The sequence below is a fragment of the Kogia breviceps genome, chromosome 5 (genome assembly GCF_026419965.1).
Source record: "Kogia breviceps isolate mKogBre1 chromosome 5, mKogBre1 haplotype 1, whole genome shotgun sequence".
NCBI classification, from domain to species: domain Eukaryota; kingdom Metazoa; phylum Chordata; class Mammalia; order Artiodactyla; family Physeteridae; genus Kogia; species Kogia breviceps.
In genome coordinates, this window is record NC_081314.1 from 89,211,851 (window position 1) to 89,233,931 (window position 22,081).

At 34.6% G+C, this 22,081-nt stretch overlaps 1 protein-coding gene across 13 annotated transcripts in view; it reads left to right on the plus strand.

Moving 5' to 3' along the window:
• Positions 1–411: 411 nt before the first annotated feature.
• Positions 412–22,081, plus strand: part of ZBTB20 (zinc finger and BTB domain containing 20) — an 802,591-nt gene continuing 780,921 nt past the window's right edge. For all 13 annotated transcript variants that reach the window (XM_067034564.1, XM_067034586.1, XM_067034587.1 and 10 more), the window contains exons 1-2: positions 412–470; positions 2,474–2,568. The gene's annotated coding sequence lies outside the window, so the exon portion shown is untranslated. The remainder of the gene's footprint in view (positions 471–2,473; positions 2,569–22,081) is intronic.

The following is a 22,081-nucleotide window of genomic DNA, read 5'->3' on the forward strand; positions in this document are numbered from 1 at the left end:
TTCTCAACCAATAGCCTCCCACCTCTCGGATCACTGAACAACGAGATATGACTGACCTCTCCAGAGTGGACGAAGGTGCGGCGGGGTGAGGGGGGGAGCGGAAGACTGCTGACCAATCGCCTGTTAACAGTTCTCTGAGCGAAGTTTCCGTGTTCCAATGGGTGTCTGAGATAGAGGATTGGGCCTCTTCTAGCCCAATCGAAGCTGGTAGAGATGAGGGAAGAGGCTGATGGGGGTGGGGACAGGTGAGGGGAGGAGGAAGAGTGTATTTTGTTTATGGGCGGCAACCTCATGAGGGGCGTCCCATTCTTATTGGCTCACTGAAGCCAAGAGTGGCGTGAGGGCAACCCAATAGCAGGAAAAGATAGAGGGTTCGCGGCGTGAGGCGCCCAATGTGGGCCTTCTGCCGAAGAAGTAGGGGCGGGGGGAAGTTTAGGAGTTGAGGAAAGAAGATTAAAGAGCGCGAGGAGGTAACGCCAAAAACTCTAATTTGTTGTGGGGCGGGCTGGAGGGAGGGGTGTGTGCGTGCTGTGGGGGACGGGGCGTCTGCGAGGCGCTTGGAGTGGGGGGCGGTGGGACGGGAAAGGAGGGGCGCGGGGTGGGGTTGGGGGAGAGAGTTAGAGTGGCGAGCCCGCGGGCTGTTGGCCGGCTGAGCGCGCGCCCCCTCCTCCGGGCGCCCCCTCCCCGCCCCCGGCAGCCCCTTCCCCCGACCGCCCCTCCTCGCGCCGGGCGGCGGCTGTGGCCTCGCCTGACCCGGCGCGGAGGGAGGGAACGCGGGAGGGTCCCTGGTTCCAGGATCGGGCGGGGCGTCCCGCAGCTGGAAATGTGTCTTCTGCCTTCTTTCTACTCCCCGCGCCTGGAGCTGCCGCTACCAAGAAGAGGAGCTGAGGGGGACTAGCCGGGGCTCAGGAGCTGCTAGAGGCGCCCGCTTGTCTTCCGCCCCCTCCCTCCTCGCCCTTCCCCGCTTGCCGTGGCTCTGGCGGTATCTGGAGCGTCTTCAGAGAACTGGGGGGCGGGAGGGGTCCTGGCCCAGAGCCGCTGGACGCCCCTCCAGACGCCGGAGCTACCGGCCGCCGCCTGCTTCGCTGCTACGACTGTAGAGAAGGGGGCATGGGAAGGGAAGACAGCTTTCCTTCTTTCTCTCCTCCTTTGGGCCCCTTTGGAAACATTAAAAAATGTTTACGCTTTTTCCATAGCTGAGAGAAAACGGTTGGAAGCTTTCTGAAAGTTTAAAAGAAATGCACCCTCTTTTACATTGTTTAATGCATTACTGTCCGTGTGGCTTTCTGGTCTTCTCCCACCATCCGCCCCACGCCCTGCCCTCCTAAAGCTGTTAGCCTTTTTAAGGATGCTGAAGAGGCAGGAGGCAGGGATTTTCTAAAAGTTGTATTGATAAACACACTTGTACAAACATATGCTAGGCACACACATAAACGATAAACATTCGCGAAAAACACAATATGGCGTACAGCTACACTAACTAGCGCGGTAATCCGCTGATCTCTTAACCCAGCCCAGTTGAATGGGGTCAGTAGCAGGATGACAGTTCTCCAGTAAAAATCTGAATGAAACAGGAAGTAATTTGGAAGCAGCCCGTGGGTAAAGTACTGTCCTCACATCAGCATTGGCCCAAGCTAAGTTGAATTTTGTGAATCTTCGAGTCATGTGAAAATTGTCTTAACTGCTTCTTACCATTAAAAATACCAAAATGTTGCTCAAGTGGAATTTTCTCACTGCGTGGTCATGTGTAAATTTCAGCCAAGAAAATTAAGAGACCACTCATTCCCCCAATGTTTTCAAGCAAGCTCTGTTCTAAAGTTAGTATTCTTAACTTGTTGCTATTTGAAGTTTTAAAACATGAATTATAAGGACCGTTTTGTAAATACATTCTCTAGCTTTACACATTGAATAATCAGTTACCATCGACAAATTCATAAATGGTTTACTTTCTTACCTGTTGCTCCTAATCCCATGCACCCTTTGCTATTGCTTGGGAATCGTTAAAATACACCCTTCTACCCCATCACACCCCCACGTATAAATTTGACCAGTCCAATTTTGGCTACGATTTGCATTTCTGTATTTCTTGGAAAAGAACAACAGCAAGAACAATTTACATTTTTTAATGCCCTTGTTTGCTCTTTGTCATTCTTAATCAGAATGTATCAAAGTTGATGCACATATAGTGCATGGTAATACCATTCATTGTGCCCTCTTGGAAGTAGTCTTCTCTCAAGAAAGTTTTTGGTATTGTCCTTGAAGAATTGCAGATGTTACTCATTGCTTAGCGCTCAAGGTTTAATTCTTAAGGTTGGGGATGTGATTTCCATTGAGCTCAATTTTGGAGGGCTTTAGCCTGGAGCATACATCATGCTCAAACAGTGAGGAGAAGAAAAAAAAGTGAGTTTTCTAGAAATATAATTATCTGCTCAGTGAGTCCAGCAGTTGGGTATTTTTGGTTTTGTGATTTCAGATCTCACAGACCAGTGGAATAAAGGCCTTTTGCATATGAAGATCAGGTGACAAGTTAACTGGCTACCAGCCTCCAAAGCAATACGCCCTTTCATGGTGAGGTCCCAATTTTAACAGACTAAAGAAAGAAGTTTAAGACTAAAAGTTGTCAAATTTTATCCATTTTTAGGAAGAACTCTTTATGCTTACCTGTTTAGTTCATTTAAGATGCCAATATTTTGAAATAACTACTATACCAAGAAAATACAGGTATAGTTAATGTATACACTTGCTACTAGCAACTAGCTACTGAAAGACAGTATGAGTTTAAGTGGAATACTAGAGGAAAGAACAACTTACATGCGAGGGTTGTAATTTTGGTGTGTGTGTGTGTGTGTGGTAGGGGGAGGAGCGGTATTGTTCAGAATGACTAGTTGATGTGATGCCAGTGTCCTAAGTAAAGTCAGGAAGTTTTTGAGACTCATACATATACAATTGCTCTTGCTGTCAAATTAACACGACATTGACTACTTGGTATAGGAATAAAATCCAAGGAAAAAGCCATTTTAAATGAATTACTTTTATCTCAGGAGTCAGTCTTCAGAAGACTTTCCAACCAAATTGGAATTCCTAGAAAAAATTAGGTCATTTTAGAAGAACAGTAAAAGATACAACTAGGGCTTCCCTGGTGGCGCAGTGGTTGAGAGTCCGCCTGCCGATGCAGGGGACACGGGTTCGTGCCCCTGTCCGGGAAGAGCCCATATGCCGCGGAGCGGCTGGGCCCGTGAACCATGGCCGCTGAGCCTGCGCGTCCGGAGCCTGTGCTCCGCAACGTGAGAGGCCACAACAGTGAGAGGCCCGCGTACCGCAAAAAAAAAAAAAAAAGATACAACTAAGTTCCTATAAAGGATCTAAAATTTATAAACTAATTACAAATTATTCGAAATATCTTAGAATAAGTGGTAATAAGAGATTCTTTAAAACATTTGGAATTCCAGAAGTGGAGCTTGATGGGCTCCGATTTATTCTCTGAAATAATTTTTTTTCTGAAATGGATTTGTAGATTCATCAAACTGTTCTAGACACTGTTCTAGATACTTGGGATGTAAAAGTGAACAAGAGATAAAATTACCTACCCACGTGGAGTTTACATTCTAATGTTGCATACACTTTGGGTACTTCAGATTGCTAGAAGAAGGTATTTTTGGATGAAACTTTAAAACCTAGCTGTTTTCTCATTTGGGGGAATATGATTTGAAAAAGCTTAGAGAAGTTCGAGGGGCAAGGAGACTTTACCAATTGCCAATGATAAGAAAGGAAGAGTTTACTGTATTTCTTATTTGTACCCTTTGTTATTGTCATGAAATATTCTCCATACATTTCAGTAGGTCTTTTTAACAGATAGGGGTTTTATTTTTTCTTAATTTTAAGCTTGCCTTTGGAATAAATAAAATGTTATTTTATATTAAAAAAATTCTGTGTCTTGGAATTTACTGTAAAATTCCTGTGGAGCTTTTGTCTTGTTAGCAAATTATGGTAAACATAAGCTAGAATATCTTAATTTGTTTAGTTAGAATTTGTTTTAAGAATATGTCTAAAAAATCAAGTGCCTAAATCTTTTACAGTTGTGGTTTTATCAAGAGAAGGTGGAAATTTGTAATTAATTTATAGGTGACTTTAAAAAGAAAAAGAGAGAGGCCTGCAAAAAATGCTGTTATTTAAACCTTTCTTTCAAACTACAAAAGCATTTGATTGGCACTTCTCTGATTTAATAGACCATTTGTAATGCAAGAGGAACATTACAGAGTATTTTAGTATTACTTTAATCATTTAGTCTGTAGGTGTAAAAATCCTAGGTTTCTAGCTGAAGGAAACTTGGTGCCTGGTTAAGGGAGTATATGATTAAGCTGAGTTTGTTGCTTCAAGTAGTGGGTGTCTCACCTTTCCAAAACCTAGTTCATAGTTCTCAAATAACAAGTTCTTATTTTTGTTATTTTTCTCTATCACAGTGAGTTTTATTTTGTTAGTCAAATGTGAGTTTAGTTCTTAAGTAGCATGATTTTTTTTTTTTTAAACAATCCTCCTACCTACAGTCCTCCCATCCCCTGCTGTAAAGGGCTTGAATCTATACCTACACTAGATCTCTATGCTAATTTGTAGCATAATCAACTTTTCTAGAAAGCGTACATATTAATGCACTTTAGAGAACTTTGAGATTGCCTGTGACTATTTAAGTACAGACCAGGCAGTGTCTGAAAGCTACAAATAGGAAGATTTAGGACAAAAAGCAGAGACTGTAACTAATAGAATATATTGTTTTAGCTGAAATCTTTTTTAAAAAGCAAAGTGGAAGAATGGTTAATAGAATGTTAAAAATTAAGAACTTTTCCTAATTCTAGTAAGGATGGTTGATCAGTGTGTCCATATGTGCATGTAAGTATGTATTTATATATGATCAGTTTTTGAATAAAGACATATTTCATTACTGGATAAATGATTCCAGTCCTGCCTTGTGTTCCTTGACATGGAAGGCATTCAGAGTTCCCAGGTGATTTTGTTACTAAACCAAACCTTTGCTCTGAGCAACATAGAAATAAAAGCTAATTAAATCTTTGTAAATTTTGTAATAATTTTGGATTAAAATTTATTTGGGGAAGTTTTTTTAAAGCATGATTACTAAGCAGCACATAAAATGAATGAAATCTAAAGTGAAGAGCCGTTAGAACCCTGGATCCACATAATAAGATAGTTGAGAGTTTCAAAAGGGGTATTCATAGCAGCACATAAAATGAATGAAATCTAAAGTGAAGAGCCGTTAGAACCCTGGATCCACATAATAAGATAGTTGAGAGTTTCAAAAGGGGTATTCATAGAGTAAAAGATAAAATCTTGATATGTCAAATTCTGTAGTAATAAAATAAAGACTAATTAATATTCATATTTTAAAGGTAAGTGTAAGTATGTGTACAGTGCATTTTAAGTCAAAATTTGGGGTGTTATTGGCTAGACACAGTCATTTCTTTGCCAGAGATACTAGACTGTATGAAGGCTAACCATCTGTCAAGTGATAGAGACAAAGAAAGGTTTAATATACTAGCCCAAAATTTCCACAAACTTGTTTTGAATTGTATTGTCATTTTGTTTTGGCCTTCATATTCTGTGTTGAATATGCACTGGGTCAGTCACCCCACTTTGTTTTATGAACAGACTATTCACGGTTTAGATAAGGTTACTGTCGCAGCTGATGTGATCTAGAGGCAAGATAAAATGTTTTGATTTTGCTTTCATGTAATGATTAAAAACTCACAAGTGGACCACCCATTAGCAATTATACAAGTGACTTCAAGCACACTTATTTTCACTTACCCATTCTGAATTTTGGGTGTCTTAATTCTTTTGCTTTATATATTCAAGCCTCATAATTCAAACCCGTTCCTGAGCTATTGGGGGGGTGGGGTGGAGGGAAGTAGCAACGGGAATCCAGATTGCCTGTTTTAGGTACAATATGGTGTGATGTGAAATTGAAACAGCAGATTGGTAAGAAACTTTAGTTTCAAACAAATATAAACTAGTTTATTTAGTGAAGTCATACACAAAACAGGAGTCTCTATTGACAAGACAACTTTTTTTCCAGTAACTTCTACATCATGAAGTCACCATGGTTCTTTGGGGCAGCAGACTGTTTCTAAGGCATCATATAAGAAAAAGAAGCCCTAATATTGCTGATGATTTTAATGATATACTTAGATGTGGCAGGCCAAGGAATTATTTATAGCAGTGCTAATTATATCAATAAAAATAGCAATATTAATACTGTGAGTGTCAAAATCCATTCTTGACAGTATGAGGTAAACAGAACTATAGTCAAACAAAGCAGCCAGCCTGTCTCTACTGTCAGCTCATGAATATGCACTTCAGGAAAAATATACACACAGTTTAGAGAATTAAGTGTACTGATTTAATCCCTTTTTCAATTACTTTTGACCTTTTTTTAAAAAAAGATGTTCTTTATTTTAAATTCAAACAATATTAAAAAGACTTGGATTTTTAGTTTTGAAATTATTGGCAACCATTTTCTTACTGACTGTCAGTAAGCTTCTAGAGACTTGTTTATTTATATATGGTTAAGTACTTTATAAATTATCAGAAATTCATTTTCTTTGTACCCCCATTTTTGGGACACAAATTACCATCACAAAAGGAACCTCTAAAAATTTACAAAATGAAACAATACAAAACAAAACAAACCCTACCACTACCATACATGTACACACAACCATAAATCTCTGGCTTCCTTTAGGCATTAAAAGACTATCCTTTTCCATGGTTTTGATTTAAGAAAGAGCATAAATTTTCTTTGTAGCTGTTTTTACTTCTAGTCAGTTTTTACAATTTTATGTTATTTTAAACTTATTTTCCTAGGAATATAAAATCCAGTAAGTAGAAGTCATTAAATCCAATGGTTTTTAGCTTGAGGGGACATCTAACTTATCAGCCAATCCCTCATATATTTGATTTAATTCTTTCATTTTATTGCACATTGTCAAAAATTTCAGATGTAGAGATTGGAAATATTGTTTTTGGTATAATGTTACAAGCAACTAGTTGTATGATCTTAGGCATTTCACATAATTTGTTTGGATCTTTGCCTTAGCTTCCTTCATCTTCAGGGTCCCTTTCAGCTCTAATAATATGAGTATCTTTCTTTTAATACTTGAGTCTTTATTTTAGCTTCAGATAATGTGACTGGATGTGATGTGCAGGGGGCACCAGGAAACAGTATCTGTAAAGTATTTGACTTTGCTTTTTACTTTCAGTCCTGGATAAAGGTTTCATTTTAATGATACTTGCTTTCAAACATAGCATAGTAGTACAAGAGCCACAGTATTAAGTACTGATTATCTTTTATAGTTGGTAACTATATCTATTAGTTTACATAAATTTTTACCAGCTCACCTTCACTCATGTAGATATATTGGTAATAGGATTTATAAACATGATTCTTTGCATTTTACTCTGCATAAAGTTGCTTAACTGGAGAAAGCAGGTAATAGAATGAATTAACTCAGAGTTGTTTTCTAATTCTATAAAATATATGGATAGATAGATATATGCGAAGAAAAAGGTAAACTTGGTTTTTGTGCCTAATTTTTAAAGCAAAAAATAAATATACTTTGAGTAATCAGGAGCCATCTCCATATAGATCTTATAGAATTGGTAATTTTTAACTGCTGCATTTGATTTTTGATCCTGCATTATATCCATCCAGGGATAGATTTACATAGGAGGACTGGTAAGATAGACAAAGAAAGTTGACTGTTTTGATGAAGAATAGTGGGAAGAATCTGAAACAAACTGCATGCAATTTGTGTGTACCTACTTGTAGGTATTTATTTAATGATGACCTCAAAGTTTTCATTTAGAATTTCACTCTCAGTTTCTTTTTAATTGACTCACATTCCTTTTGCTAGTATGAATGGTAGTGAGAGGCTCAAAACCGTCAAATCCTTTACCTATGCACAAATGGAAACAGCTATCTGGAGAAAGCTGTATAATCCCCGGTTCCTTCCCCTTCCATACACATATCCATCGTTCTTGATACTGCTCATAACATTTTATAAATTACCTCATAGACGGAATATACAACAAATGCGACAATATATTAGATAATGCTAAGCTATTTGGGAGAAATGGCAAGAAAAATTCTAAATCGACCATAGAGCAAAAAAGGTGGTATGAGTGCTTCAATGCATGCAAATAAGGGGAAAAAAAACCATTCTAAGAGATATTTAGAAGGGAAGCTGATTTTAGACTATAAGTTAACTGAAACCCAGCACATGTACTGAGGAATTAATGTAGACCCTTTTCTAAAGGCATTGGTACCAAAAAGACTGGCAAAATTATTGGTTATAAGAAAGAAAATAAAATACATTCTGTTCTTGTACTGAACGATGGTAGCCAACATGTATGAGCACTTAACTCTGTACCAGACATTACCAGACATTGGTTATATCTGAATTTTTTTCAGTTAATTTCATAATCCTATGAGATAGGCACTTTTATTATGTCATTTTTAAAGATAAGCTAAGGCTCAGAAAGGCTAAGTAACTTATTCAAAGTCACACAGCTAGTATATAACAGTTGGGAATTCAAACTCAAGTCCAATTCTAGAAAACCTAAGCTCTTAATCATCACCTCATCATGTCCCTCTTCTGGGACCATTTTCACTTAGTACTCACCCTGATTAGTACTGGTAATTTTATTTCAAGAAAGGCATAGTGGATTTGGAGAAGGTTCCAGAGAAAGGCACAAAGTGAAAGAGCTTAAGTGGGAGGAATGGTTGCTATGGTAAAGTTTGTTTTTTAAATTTAACTCTTCAGTCTAGAAGTACAAGTCCTGTGAGGGAATTTATCTGAAGGTTTTAAAAGAGGATGGACTGGGTAGCCACTGCCTGATTTGGTTGGATGGACAACAGTGGAGCTGGGTAACAGATGTCAAAGCAGATGGAAGAAATCATGAGTAGGAGCAGGTCAAAGGGAGCTTTAGATACTGGCAGTACTGGGAAGGCAGAGGTCAAAAAGGAGACCTAAATCTAACAGGTTGAGTAACCAAGAATCGGCATCATGCAGAAAAAAAGGGTGAGGCAGAACAGAAACAGAATATATTCAAAACTGGTAAATCCTACTGACTTTGGAAGGCCCTAACATTTATTGTTTATTGTTTGCACCCTTAGATTTGTTTCAGAACCAACAGCTGGCTTAAATAGGGGCCACCTAGAGTCTGGGATACAAAGACTGCTATGGTTTTGACACAAAAAACATGATCATCAATACTAACTTAGAATTAGGCAGTAAGTTTAGATGCATTACAAAGAAATGCAATTTAGCACAGAAACCTATGTGATAAACCTGAGAATACCTGTCATTTATTGAGTACCTGCTGTGTACCATTCAATTCTGAAATCACTTTCTGGGGGGCATTTATAGTACAAGTTACTGTTTGCTGTCCAGTTTTCAAATATAAGAAAACATCTGCTAGCTTTTCTTTGAATTTGATGGGTAAAACAAATTATACCTTAATTTTATTTCATTTCATTTTGTAATTTAGCTTTTCATATCTCCTCTTCCCACATTCATGGAGCCAGGCTCTACCAGGCTTAAGGTGGAATAGAGTGTAGATTTCTCTTATGTAAACTTTTCCTTCAGTTGTTGCTATACTGAAAGAAAGGTTCAATTTTATTTGATAGGATAAATGCATTTCTGTCAGAGTAATCGGTTCAAATGATCAGCTCAGGTAAAGTCAGTGTACATGAGTTTGGATTATATTTATGATTGCCAGCATGGGTTAATGAAAAAGGAATTATATAAGCTTTTAAGGTGAATTTTTGGTATTTCAAATAATTTTAATGACATCAAACCAAATACAAACAGATGTGTATGCCATGTATACATACTCATACCCTTTTTCTACAAGGTACTGTAGACTTCAAAAGTTTTTAAGAGATAATATTCATTGTTGAGCTATATTATGTATATATATAGAGGTGGGGAAGAGTTGGATTGTCTGAATGGAGTCAAAGAATAATGGAAGAACTATACTATCATTTATGTGTCTACAGTTTTCCTTATTACAATATCTCTGATATTTCCTTCAGACTCTTATTTCTAGTGCATTAGGAAATATATTACAATAATCATTTTGTATGTTTCAAATTGATACATCACTAATACAATATACTGTGAAGTTAGAAAGATAATCAACATTCAGTTTATGCATGGCACCTTTCCCCTTTAGGTTTATTGTCACTGGTACTCTTTTGTTCTCGTTCTTTTGACATCTGGTGGTATCTAGTCTGTTTAACAACTATGTTGTTTGCATCCTCCCTTCCCTTCATATATCTGACCCTTAGAGAAATACCTTTGAAAACTTACCCTCTCAATAATCTTTCTTGTTCTAGCAAAGGGTTGAGAACAAGGCAATATTATGTTGAAGGGGTGATTTGAGCTGAAAAGTGAACAGGATTCCAGACCTTTCTGATTCAGGTATTTCACATAACAGCCTCAACAGTTGTTATAAAGTGAATTGCTAGAGTGTATAAAAGCCAAAAATAAATGGTTGCTGTTTTTGTGTAATTTTGTGTTATGCATACCTCTGTTTCTATTATTTGTGTAATGATGAATTTTATTATGCAAAAATGGGTGCATTCATTCTTTGACATTCATCACCCAGGAAAGATAGCATTCAAAATTATACTACACTGAACTGCAGATCCTTAAGGGCAGTACCGTATTTTATTAATCTTTGAAGCCTTAGTGCTTAGCACAGTACCTGGCACACTGGCGGATTCAATGTTGATTAGACTCTTTTGTAGCTGTCCTAGAAAGATTACTTTGATTCTTGCTTACCAGGCTATTCATTCCTTATTTTCTTTTGACTGGTTCAAATTTAGCATTGTTACAATCATTAATACCTATTACAGGGTTTCTCTGTACTTTTCTAAGACCCAAACATTTTTACACATGCTCATGATCTTTTATCCTTTTAGATACTTAATGAAATTCTGTCATGGCAGAAGTTCCAATAAAATTTATATTTACCATGATTCAGAAAAGAAATATATCAGTTATCGCCCATCAGTGGTAAAGCAAATCTACTACAGTCAATTCAGAATATTGTATTGAATAGAGTACACAGAATTACATTACCTAGTGATTCAAGGGTGAAATCCAAATTTCATATCCTATATGATTCCTATCTGGATAGTAGGACAAACAGTCCAGAGGTTTTTTTTTGCACTTAATAGATTGTAATGAGATTTTGAGCATTTTATATGAACTTCCTAATTCTTAAAAAGATAAGTTCATAAAATTTCACACAATTAAAAAACAGAGCTTTAGATTATTTTACCTTATTATCTAAGTTGTTTAGAAGTCAGTCCAATGAAACACTTTAATGTTATTGACATTATATCCTTAGCTCTTCTAGAAAGCAAAAATGGTAATTGGGCTATGAACAATATGGAGGGTAATGTCATGTAAACCACTGTGTAGGGTGCATGTTTCTTTCCTATATAACAGCTGACATGCTTTTTCATATTTATAAGACCTGCTAGTTAGACAGTGGGATACTTACATGATCTGCCGAAGTCATAGTTTGTCTCTCTACTAACTGAAGCTATAGCAAATTGATTTGAAGTTGTTTCCAAAACAAAAGATAATTATGTCCTGGGATAATTAAAACTGGGGTCTCATTAAAGCGTACTTCAAGTGATTAGTAGCTATGGTATATTTTGGAATTTGTATCTAAGAACATAAAGAGAGCAAATTGTTGTTTTTGTATATTCAAAAATATGCTTTCTGAGGAAAGTATTGATTCTTGGAAATAATTATAATGAACTCCCAGACAACCCCAGACCCACATACCTCTCCCCTTTCTCAATATTTTTAAAATTAAGGACTCTGAAAACAAGGTGACCTATGTATGGCCATCTTCCCCTTCACTTCCAATTGCTGACTGTCTTTCTGAATCAAATCGCTGCTGAGCTCTGTGAACAATTGCTGTGACACCTTGGGCAAAGAAACACTGCTTTGCAAACTTCTACCATCAATTGGGCAAGCAACTAGAGAATACTACTGAAGTTCAGGGATAAAGATCAGAAAACAGTAGACATTGTAAAGAAGAGCTTGGGCTTCAGAGGTCTGTGAACCAGTATGGGAGAAAGTTAATATCTGCCTATTTTATGTATCCAAGTCTCCCCAACATGCTAAAAAGTCAGAGGAGCTGAATGTGCTGGTTGAGTTTTCTCTGTCCCTGAGGCTGAAAAGAAATTCAGAGATAGGGCAACAGTGATCTACCTCCTCATGCCTTGGCAGGGAACTGGTAGACTGTCTACATTTCTTTTCTCCAAGTGTTATACTTCTGCCATTTAGGATACTCTAACAACCAGACCAGAGTTCCAGTGAGTTATCAATGAAAAATAACAATCCATCAAAGGGGAGCCAGTAGTGAGGGAGAGAGGAAGATCAGGCAGGAAAATTAGAGTACATACTCCAAGCAACTAACACTATTGGCAAAAATAAATGAAACCTGAATTTTGAAATATATTAAGAGCACTTAAGGACATTCAAACAAAGAACAAAAAAGAATTTCAGATACTAAGAAAAACATATCTCAATTGAGCAACTCAGTGGAAAAATTGGAGGAGAACATGGTCACTGTTGAAACGTGAGTCAGTGAACTGAAAGACCAAGTGCAAGAAATATATCAAAGTACATAGCACAAATAAAACATGATAAAAATATTGAATAAAAAGGATGAGTCTTGGAGGATAGTTTAGAAATCAAAATGTGAATAATAGGAATTATAGAGGGAGAAATAAAAACAGAAGGAGGAGAGGTATAATTAAATAATAGAAGAAAATTTCTTTGAGTGTAAGAAAGATCAGAGTCTGTGGATTGAAAGGGTTTATTGATTTATGGTCTTGATTGAAAGAAAAGACACAGTTCTGAACTCTAAAAATAAATTGAAACATAAACTCCCAAGTAGAAAGAACAAGTTTCTCCTATAAAGAGGGAAATATCAAAGTATCATAGAACTTCGTATTTGTAACACAGGAAGCAAGAAGATAGTGGAATGACATCTACAAACTGCAAAAGGAAAATGACTACAGTCCAAGAATCTCAATGCCCAGAAAGTTGTCATTTGCTAGCCAAGGTGAAAGAAATACATTTAGGGAAAACCAAGAACTCAGAACATATAATTATTATTCCCCATCCAAGAAAATGCCTGAGGATAGATTATAAGCAAACAACAAATGAACCAGGACAAAGATTTCAAGATGAAAAGGAAAGGAAATAGTGGTAAATAATGAGCATTTGTATATAATTGTTTGTGTGTGAGTGTGTGTTGTGTGTATAATTTCATTTAAAAGAGAAAGATAGATGGCTAGTAAATGTGTAATAAAATAGACAATTTCAGACTTTTGAAATAAAAGGATCATACTTATGTAAACAAAATTTTTAATGTACTAAAACTGTCTTATCAACAGTTAGTTGATGGAGGGAGTAGACAGGAGGAATGTAAAAAAGGAGGAAAATAAGTGGTGGGAGATGAGAGGAGGAAGAAAAGAGGAGAAAAGTGAATGTATCCTAAAGATCTCATTTATTTAAGAGAAAGGGGTGGGCGATAGAACCTCTTGGTGGGGGAAAAAATTATCTTAGAAAGATACATGAAAATATATATATACATCTGTTAATTAGAATAGAGAAGGGGAAGGTTAGCATGATAGAACATCATGTAGAACTTTCATAGCAGCAAGGAGGAAATAGAATGCAGAGCCACTTGATCAAACAAAAAAATATGGAAAAGGGAAATAAGGAAACAATAATGTAAGATTAAAAATAAATATAAGTAATTGGAAGATATAGAATTAGGCACATTATTATATTTAATGTAATGGACTAAATTCTCCCATTAAGAAAACAGATGTCAGATTGAATTTAAAAACATAAGCCACTCAAATTATATTATAAGAAAAACACCTGTGTCAAAATTATAAAGAAATGTTGTTTGTAAAATGGTGGACATAAAAGACATCAGGCAAAGGCAAACAAAAGGAAAACAGAGAAACATGAGTGACAGCATTGCCCAAAAAGGGGCACTGTAATGATGAAAGGCATAGTTTATGAAGAGAATAACCACATAACTATATACAGCAGGCTTATTTATAGTAGATAAGTATGTTAAGTAAAAACTATTGGAAAAGTCTAGACAGCTCTGTTAAACACATGCAAACAATGACTAAGAGAAATGGAATACTATAACTCAGAAGCAATATATTTGTAGAAACTGATATTCTTGAAATATTTTTAAACATCTCTGTGCTTGGCCGCAAATAAAACTTTATAAATTTTAGAAAGCAGAAATTTTGCAAGCACATCCTCTGATTATAAGCTAGTATAATTAGAATTTTAGAAGTTTTTCTAAACGGTGACAAAAAAGTATTAATTATTTAGAAATTAAAGAGAACACTCCTAGATAACTCTTGGATAAAGAGGAAGTCATTTGGAAAACAATGAAAAGGAGAATATTTTATGTAAAAACCTATTGAAAACAGGTAAAGAGATTGTCGGAGTAGAGTTGATAGCCTTAAAGGCCTTCATTATTAAAATGGAAAATAAAGGATTATCTAGTAACTTTAAGAAATTAGAATAAACACTAATGTAAGAGAGAATAAAAGGAAATTAATTTTTTAAAATATGAAATTAATGAAATGGAAAACAAAATGTAATAAATCAATCTAAAAGCTGGCTCTTTCAGAAGACTTAATATAATACATAAACTCCTTGGGAAGATGAAAAAGCAAAAAAGAAAATGAAGCTAGTAATTCCACTCTGAAGTGGAAGAGAATTGAAAGCATATGTTCACTTAAAACTTGTACAGAAATGTTCATAGCAGCAGTATTCATTGTAGCCAAAAAGTGGGAGAAACTCAAATCAAAGAAACTCTCCATCAACTAATAAATGGATAAATAAAAATGTGGTGTATGCATACAATAGAGTATTATTTAGCCATGAAAAGAAGTGACGTACTGATACATGCTACAACATGGACGAAACATGAAAACACTATGCTAAGTGAAAGATGTCAGACACAAAAGGCCACATATTGTAATATTCCATTTATGTGAGATGTCCAAAATAGGCAAATCCATAGAGACAGAAAGTAGATTAGTGGCTGTCAGCACTGGAGGAAGGGAAGAGGGGGAGTGACTGTTTAATGAGTATAGGATTTCCTTGTTCTGGAACTAGATAGTTGGTGATGTTTATACAACTTTTGAATGTACTGAAAGCAACCACAGCGTATACTCTAAAATGGTTAAAATGGTGAAGTTTATGTTATATGAATTTTATGCTAATAATAATAAAGTTTACAAACAAGAAATTGAGCAAAAATAGATACTAGTTAGGGATGAAAAAGTTGACAAAACTGAAAGGTAAAAAAAGAAATCTAATGCAACTCTCTGGCAATAAATTTGAAACCCCTGAGAAACAGAACATCATATGGTCAAATGCAAATTATAAATATCGGCCTAAGAAGAAGTAGAAAACGGATAACTATTAGTACTGAAGAAATTGGAAAGCTAACCACATGTGATCGCTTAAACTTAGAGAAATAACTAATTTTGATATAATTTAAATTATGCTAGGCCATTGAAAAATAATGAAATATTTTCTAATTTCATTTAATATCTAACTGATAAAAATTGTACAGAAATAAATTATAGTTCAATCTCACTTATGAAATAAATGCAAAATTTCTATATAAAATGCAGATTAGCAAATAGTATCAGCATGAATTAAAAGAGTAATATACTAGGACCTAGAATTTTCCTTTTTTCTTTTTAAGTAGAAATTCAAGCATGATTCAACAACAGGAAATATATCAATATCTTTCATTACATCACCAAGTTAAAGGGAAAAATTATACATTCGTCTTCAGTAAGATTGCTTAAATATAATATTTTCATTCACAGCCAACAGAAAATATAATCTGAAATAGTTAAATCTTAAAAATATTTCAATTAATATCAGATACTAGACAAGTAATTATTTATCACAATTATTTAACATTAAGTAGGGAGCTATAGCAAATATAATAGTCAAAGATATAAATAACACTAACATTTGTAGAGACTAACTTAACATGTCTTTTGGCTGATATCAGACCTAAAAATTTTAGAACTCTAATTTAAAAATCTAGAAAAATTAGTAAGATAAAAAGGTAGTTGGGGGCTTCCCTGGTGGCGCAGTGGTTGAGAATCCGCCTGCTGATGCAGGAGACACGGGTTCGTGCCCTGGTCCGGGAAGATCCCACATGCCGCGGAGCAACTAAGCCCGTGAGCTATGGCCGCTGAGCCTGTGCGTCCGGAGCCTGTGCTCCGCAACGGGAGAGGCCACAACAGTGAGAGGCCCGCGTACCGAAAAAAAAAAAAAAAAGGTAGTTGGATAGAAAATAATTAGATGAAAATTGATAACTTTTCTCTGGAAGTAATAGGCATCTAGGAACCTTTTTTCGCAACAGGAAAAAGTTATTTAATTTTCCATAGAAACACAAATTATAAAATGCTTATTAATAAAATTACCAAGAATAATATAGGACCTGTATGTAAAAAAGAGATACTATTTAAAGACATAAAACAAGATCTGATTAAAGGATGCACAAATTATGTTATTATATGGGAAAACAATAGCAAAATGTTAATTTTTCCAAAGTTAATACATTTATTTAATACAATTCCAATTACATTTTTAGCAGAGATTTCTTTTTTGAGCTAGACAATGTTATTTTAAAATTACATAGAAGATTAAGTGCTAAAAAAGGCAAGAAAATACGAAAAAGAACAATGAAGAAGGATTTGCATTATACATAGTAGAACATATTACATGGCCAGCTAATCAAAACAATATGTTAATAGCATAGGAATAGACAAATAGATCCATTAAATCGATTAGAGAATCCTGAAACAGGTGACAATTTAGTTTGAAAATCATGAATCATTTAATTAATAGAATTGGCATAAAAGATTATTTTGTGGAAATAAATGGAAGTATATTCTCATTTCGCACATTATACAAAAATCATTTAAGATGAAATGCTTAAATGAAAACAAAACAAAAAACTTGCCAAAAAAATCTAGGAAACTATTTATAAAATTTTTTAACAATAGTGAAAATGCAAAAAGCTTAAAATGATTTAACATTGTTGATTGCATAAAAATAAAAACTTTTATATAAAAAAGTTATTAGAAAAATATAGATTTGGAAAAGTATTTATAATTTTACTTTTATTAACATGAAAGGTTAATATCCAAGAGCTCTTAGACAATGCCAAGAAAATGTTATGAAACAATCCAATGTAAATGGAAAAGATAATTCACAGTAAAGCAAATTCTATTGGTTAACATAAGAGAAAATGCTCAAATTCACTAGGGAAATTCACGTTTAAGTAACAGTGATGTAATGTGTCTTAGCATTTAAAATTTCTGTTAGTCTGATGGGTTTAATATTTATTGCCAGTGGTGATGTGGAAAAAAGGGACTCTTACTTGTTACCGGTGGAAATATGCTTGCTTTAACTTTTTTGAAACGCAGTCTGGTAACATATATTATATCCTTTGATTGAACAATTTTATTCTTGGGAATATATCCCATAGAAATACAAGTATTGATGTTTAAGGGCATATGTATTTTTTGGTTTCAAAGTTGTTACAGCTTTTTTGTAGTAGTAAAACTGGGGGAGAAAGTAATTCCATTAATAAGATAATGCTAATAAATAATGGAAATTCATACCATGGATTTTAATGCAGTTATTAAAAGATGTGAATTAAAGATATCTCAGGTGATCTGGAGGAATTTCTGGAGTTATTGATAGTGAGAAGAGAAAGTTATAGAAAAGTGTGTGTTGATGTTACATTTTTATAAAATAATGACCAAAATTCCTGAATATGTATTTTGTATGTAAATATCTATATGTGTATATCTGCTTTATATTAGAGTTATTTATTTGCAAAGGGAGAATATGGAAGGGTGCATACTATGTTGTGAAACTGGATTGCTTTGAATGGGAGGAAATATAGAGGGAGAGAAGCAGAGAGCCAAGCAATAAAAGGAAAAGAAAAATTGCACTAAAAACATGTTCAAAATCCTACTTATGCTTTTTAATAAAATTAAGTACATTTGGCTGTATATGTATTAAGAAGTCAAATTAAAGTGTTTAAAAATATTATGGCTACTTTTGATGGTAATGATTTCATGTTTTTCAATATTGGTACCAAGGGATTTTTTATTCCTTTACATTTGCTGTTTATTTAATTTTGTATCACATGCTACTAGAATTTTCTATATGTTCTAAAAAATCTTTAGATAATTGTCTAGCATTTCAGGCCAAATAAACTTAATGATTTACAGTTTGAGATCAAATCAACTTACATGGATCATTCCCATGTCAGGGCTGACATGCAGCTGATATCCCTTAGTAAAAGTTAGGTGGTATGTTTCACTTTGTTCAGTGTTCATTTTCTTTGATTGGTACCTTCTGTGTCAGTTATAAAATATTTCTAATATTACCCCTGTCACTTCACAAATTAGTTATAACAACAATTATGAATGAATGTAAGACTTGCACATAGAAGTTGCTTAATAAATAAATACTTGCTGATTGACATAATAGGTTTTAAGTACAGTAGTGATTTTACCAAGGTAATAAAGTGTAGAAATGAAAGCATTCAAGGGTGTTTAAAAATAAGACTAGAAGTCATGATTTCAGGCAAACCATTTGACTCCTGTGTCTCAGAATCTTAATCTTTAAAATAGTGTACTTTCATCACTTATTTCACACAGTCTTTGAGGATCAAGTGAAGTAATAAATGTTTAAGTGCTTTGAAAAACATAATTCATTGTGCAAAGAATGTTGATGATAATAAAAATCTGAAGGCAGCCATTTTTTACACTTAATGGACATATATTTTATATATATATACATATATGTATTTCAACTTGCATGTTTGATGTTAAGCCTTTTGAGATATCAGTAATAGAATGTATTACTGATGAAGCTATCAAAGCCTCAAATGGACAAAACTGGGAACTATGGAAGGTGTGAATACATTTAATTGCTTAAAGTTTAAGATGAGTCTCCAGAATTTCTTTATTTTGCTGGTCATTGAGGGAAATTCTTTATTTAGGTATATCTCCTGATGTCCTCTGTTCTAGTATAGAGATATTAATGTTTTGTGGGAAGTCTGGGCCTTCATCTCATCTGGACATGATAATAATGTTGTGCTGTGTTTTGACTTAATAAATGGCCTTGGACAGCTAAACACAGTGGTGTAATCTGTTGTTATATTTCATTAGAAATCTTCTCCTTGTAATTTATAGCTGCAGTTAATAGTGACTATAGCATGAATACTTTAAATAGTAAAATCTTTGTCATCTTTTACTAACCAGACACCAGATGTGCCATTGGCTGATTTTGGGTGTGTGTGCGACTATCAGGAAATACCTACATTATGATTTGTTGGTTGAAACTGATACTACAAAAGAGTAAAAACATTAACATTATTTTATTAAAGAAACAGTTATAATCTTAATACTATAGAGATTATACTGTACTATTAAAGATACCTAGATTCTGTTTTGAAAAAATGGAATGGATGGACTTGTTTCTCTAAGTCTCAATAAATTATACCTGACTCTTTCCAAGAATACATTCTCATTTTAAATTTTTCTTGCCCCAATAATTTGACTTTTGCATAAATATTCTCGCTATTTCGCTAGTCTAATTTCCTTCAGTTAGTTTCTCTGCTATTCTTCCAGCAGTGGAGACAATGTTATAAGGAAGTTGAAAAGATAGATCTTAAAAGAGATCAATCTTTCTCTGCATTTCTTTAAATAGACGTTATTCAATGCTAGTAGTAAAAACTACCTGAATTAGTTCTTTTTGATATCTTATATTTCACTTAATGAAGTCATTGTAATCAATATATTTTCATTTTCTATTTGTTTTTTGATTATCTTACCAAATATGAAATTAACAGCAATTGTGACAGATATATTTTTTAAAATATCTCTTCACTTTTGTCTAGCAATACTAGTGTTACTAGAGCAGAAGTTTTTAGAATACTCTATGCATACTTAGATGTATATGTCATTGCCACTCATTTTTTAATTCTGTTCTTTGTCTCTAGTCAAGAAAATTTCTAACCACCAAAGATTACTCCCCCAAATGCAAGTTGCAGTTTGATAAGAAGTTGCAAGGAAATCTTCAAGTAATCTGTTAATCTCAGTCTTAAGAAACCGAAGTGATCATCTCTTTCTTAATTCTTTATTCTAAATTAAATTTTTTTATTGGAGAATAGTTGATTTACACTGTTGTGTCAGTTTCTGCTGTACAGCAAAGTGAGTCAGTTATACATATACATATATCCACCCTTTTTTAGATTCTGTTCCCGTATAGGTCATTACAGAGTATTGAATATCATACCTTAATTCTTTTTTTTTTTTTTGCGGTACGCGGGCCTCTCACTATTGTGGCCTCTCCCGTTGCGGAGCACAGGCTCCGGTCGCGCAGGCTCAGCGGCCATGGCTCACGGGCCTAACCGCTCCGTGGCATGTGGGATCTTCCCGGACCGGGGCACGAACCCGTGTCCCCTGCATTGGCAGGCGGACTCTCAAACACTGTGCCACCAGAGAAGCCCCCATACCTTAGTTCTTAATTCTTAATTCCTAATATTCTTTCAATTTCTTCTTTCTCAGGAAATGTTTCTTTCACTTCTAAGTAAATCCTGAATCCCAGTATCTTTTATCAGTATCTTCCTCTTCACTTTGGAATGGACTGAAACAAAATCATTTCTTTTTTTTTTTAATTGAAGTATAGTTGATTTACAGTGTTGTGTTACTTTCAGGTGTACAGCAAAGTGATTCAGTTATACATACACACACATATATTCAATATATACATGTATAATTTTTTTTCAGATTCTTTTCCATTATGGGTTATTAATACTTCCCTGTGCTATACAGTAGGTCCTTGTTGTTTATCTATTTTATATATAGTAGTGTGTAGCTGTTAATCCCAAACTCCTAATTTGTCCCTCCTTCCTTTCCCCTTTGCTAACCGTAAATTTGTTTTCTATATCTGTGAGTCTGTTTTATAAATAAGTTAATTTGTATCATATTTTTAGATCCCACATATAAGTGATACCAAATCATTATTTCTTAACACTGTAATCAACTTTCCAAAATATGGCACCTATTATCCCATTCAGTGGTCAAGTTAGTTCACTCAGTTTATCTTTCCAAGTGTCTGAATTTCTTGAGTCACTTATGCTTAGTCTTAAAACCATGGTTGTTTTTATTTTTTCTATTCCTTTTTTTTCAATTAAGTTTTAACTTGACCAAATAAAAATGTTTATTTGTTTAAACTTTTACATTTAAGGCTTTATATTTATTATTGTCTTGAACAGTATAAATCTTTTTAGCATCCCTTGGACTTCTTGTTTGGAAATCAGTGGATGGTATAGATTACGGTCTGTGAAATCAGCAACATCCACATCACCTGGGAGCTTAGAAAGCAGAATCTCAAACCCCATCCCAGACCTAATGAATCATCATCTTTATTTTAATAAGATCGCAAGTCATTCATACATACATTAAAATTTGAGAAACACTGCTAAAGAATTTGCCATTTAAAAAAATTTGACTTCAGGTGCACAGAATTGGTTAATTATGATATGGTTCATAATCACTGTACAATTTATTATCCTTTTTTGTTTTTATTTCATTCTTTCATTCATTTGTTCTTAAATACCTGTAAACCCAAGACCCAACCAAAGAATTAGAATATTAACAATAATTTACATCTATCTATGTGTTCTTCTCCTACTCTTATCAACACTCCCCTAACCAGAGGTAACCAGCATTCTGAATTTTGTGTTTATTATTCCATTATTTTTTCAAAAAATAATATATATAGCTATACCACTTATAAATGTGTGACTAAATAATATATTAATATAATACTGTATTTATCTCCTAGAATATGCTTTTTTTTTGCTCTCAACATTGTTATTA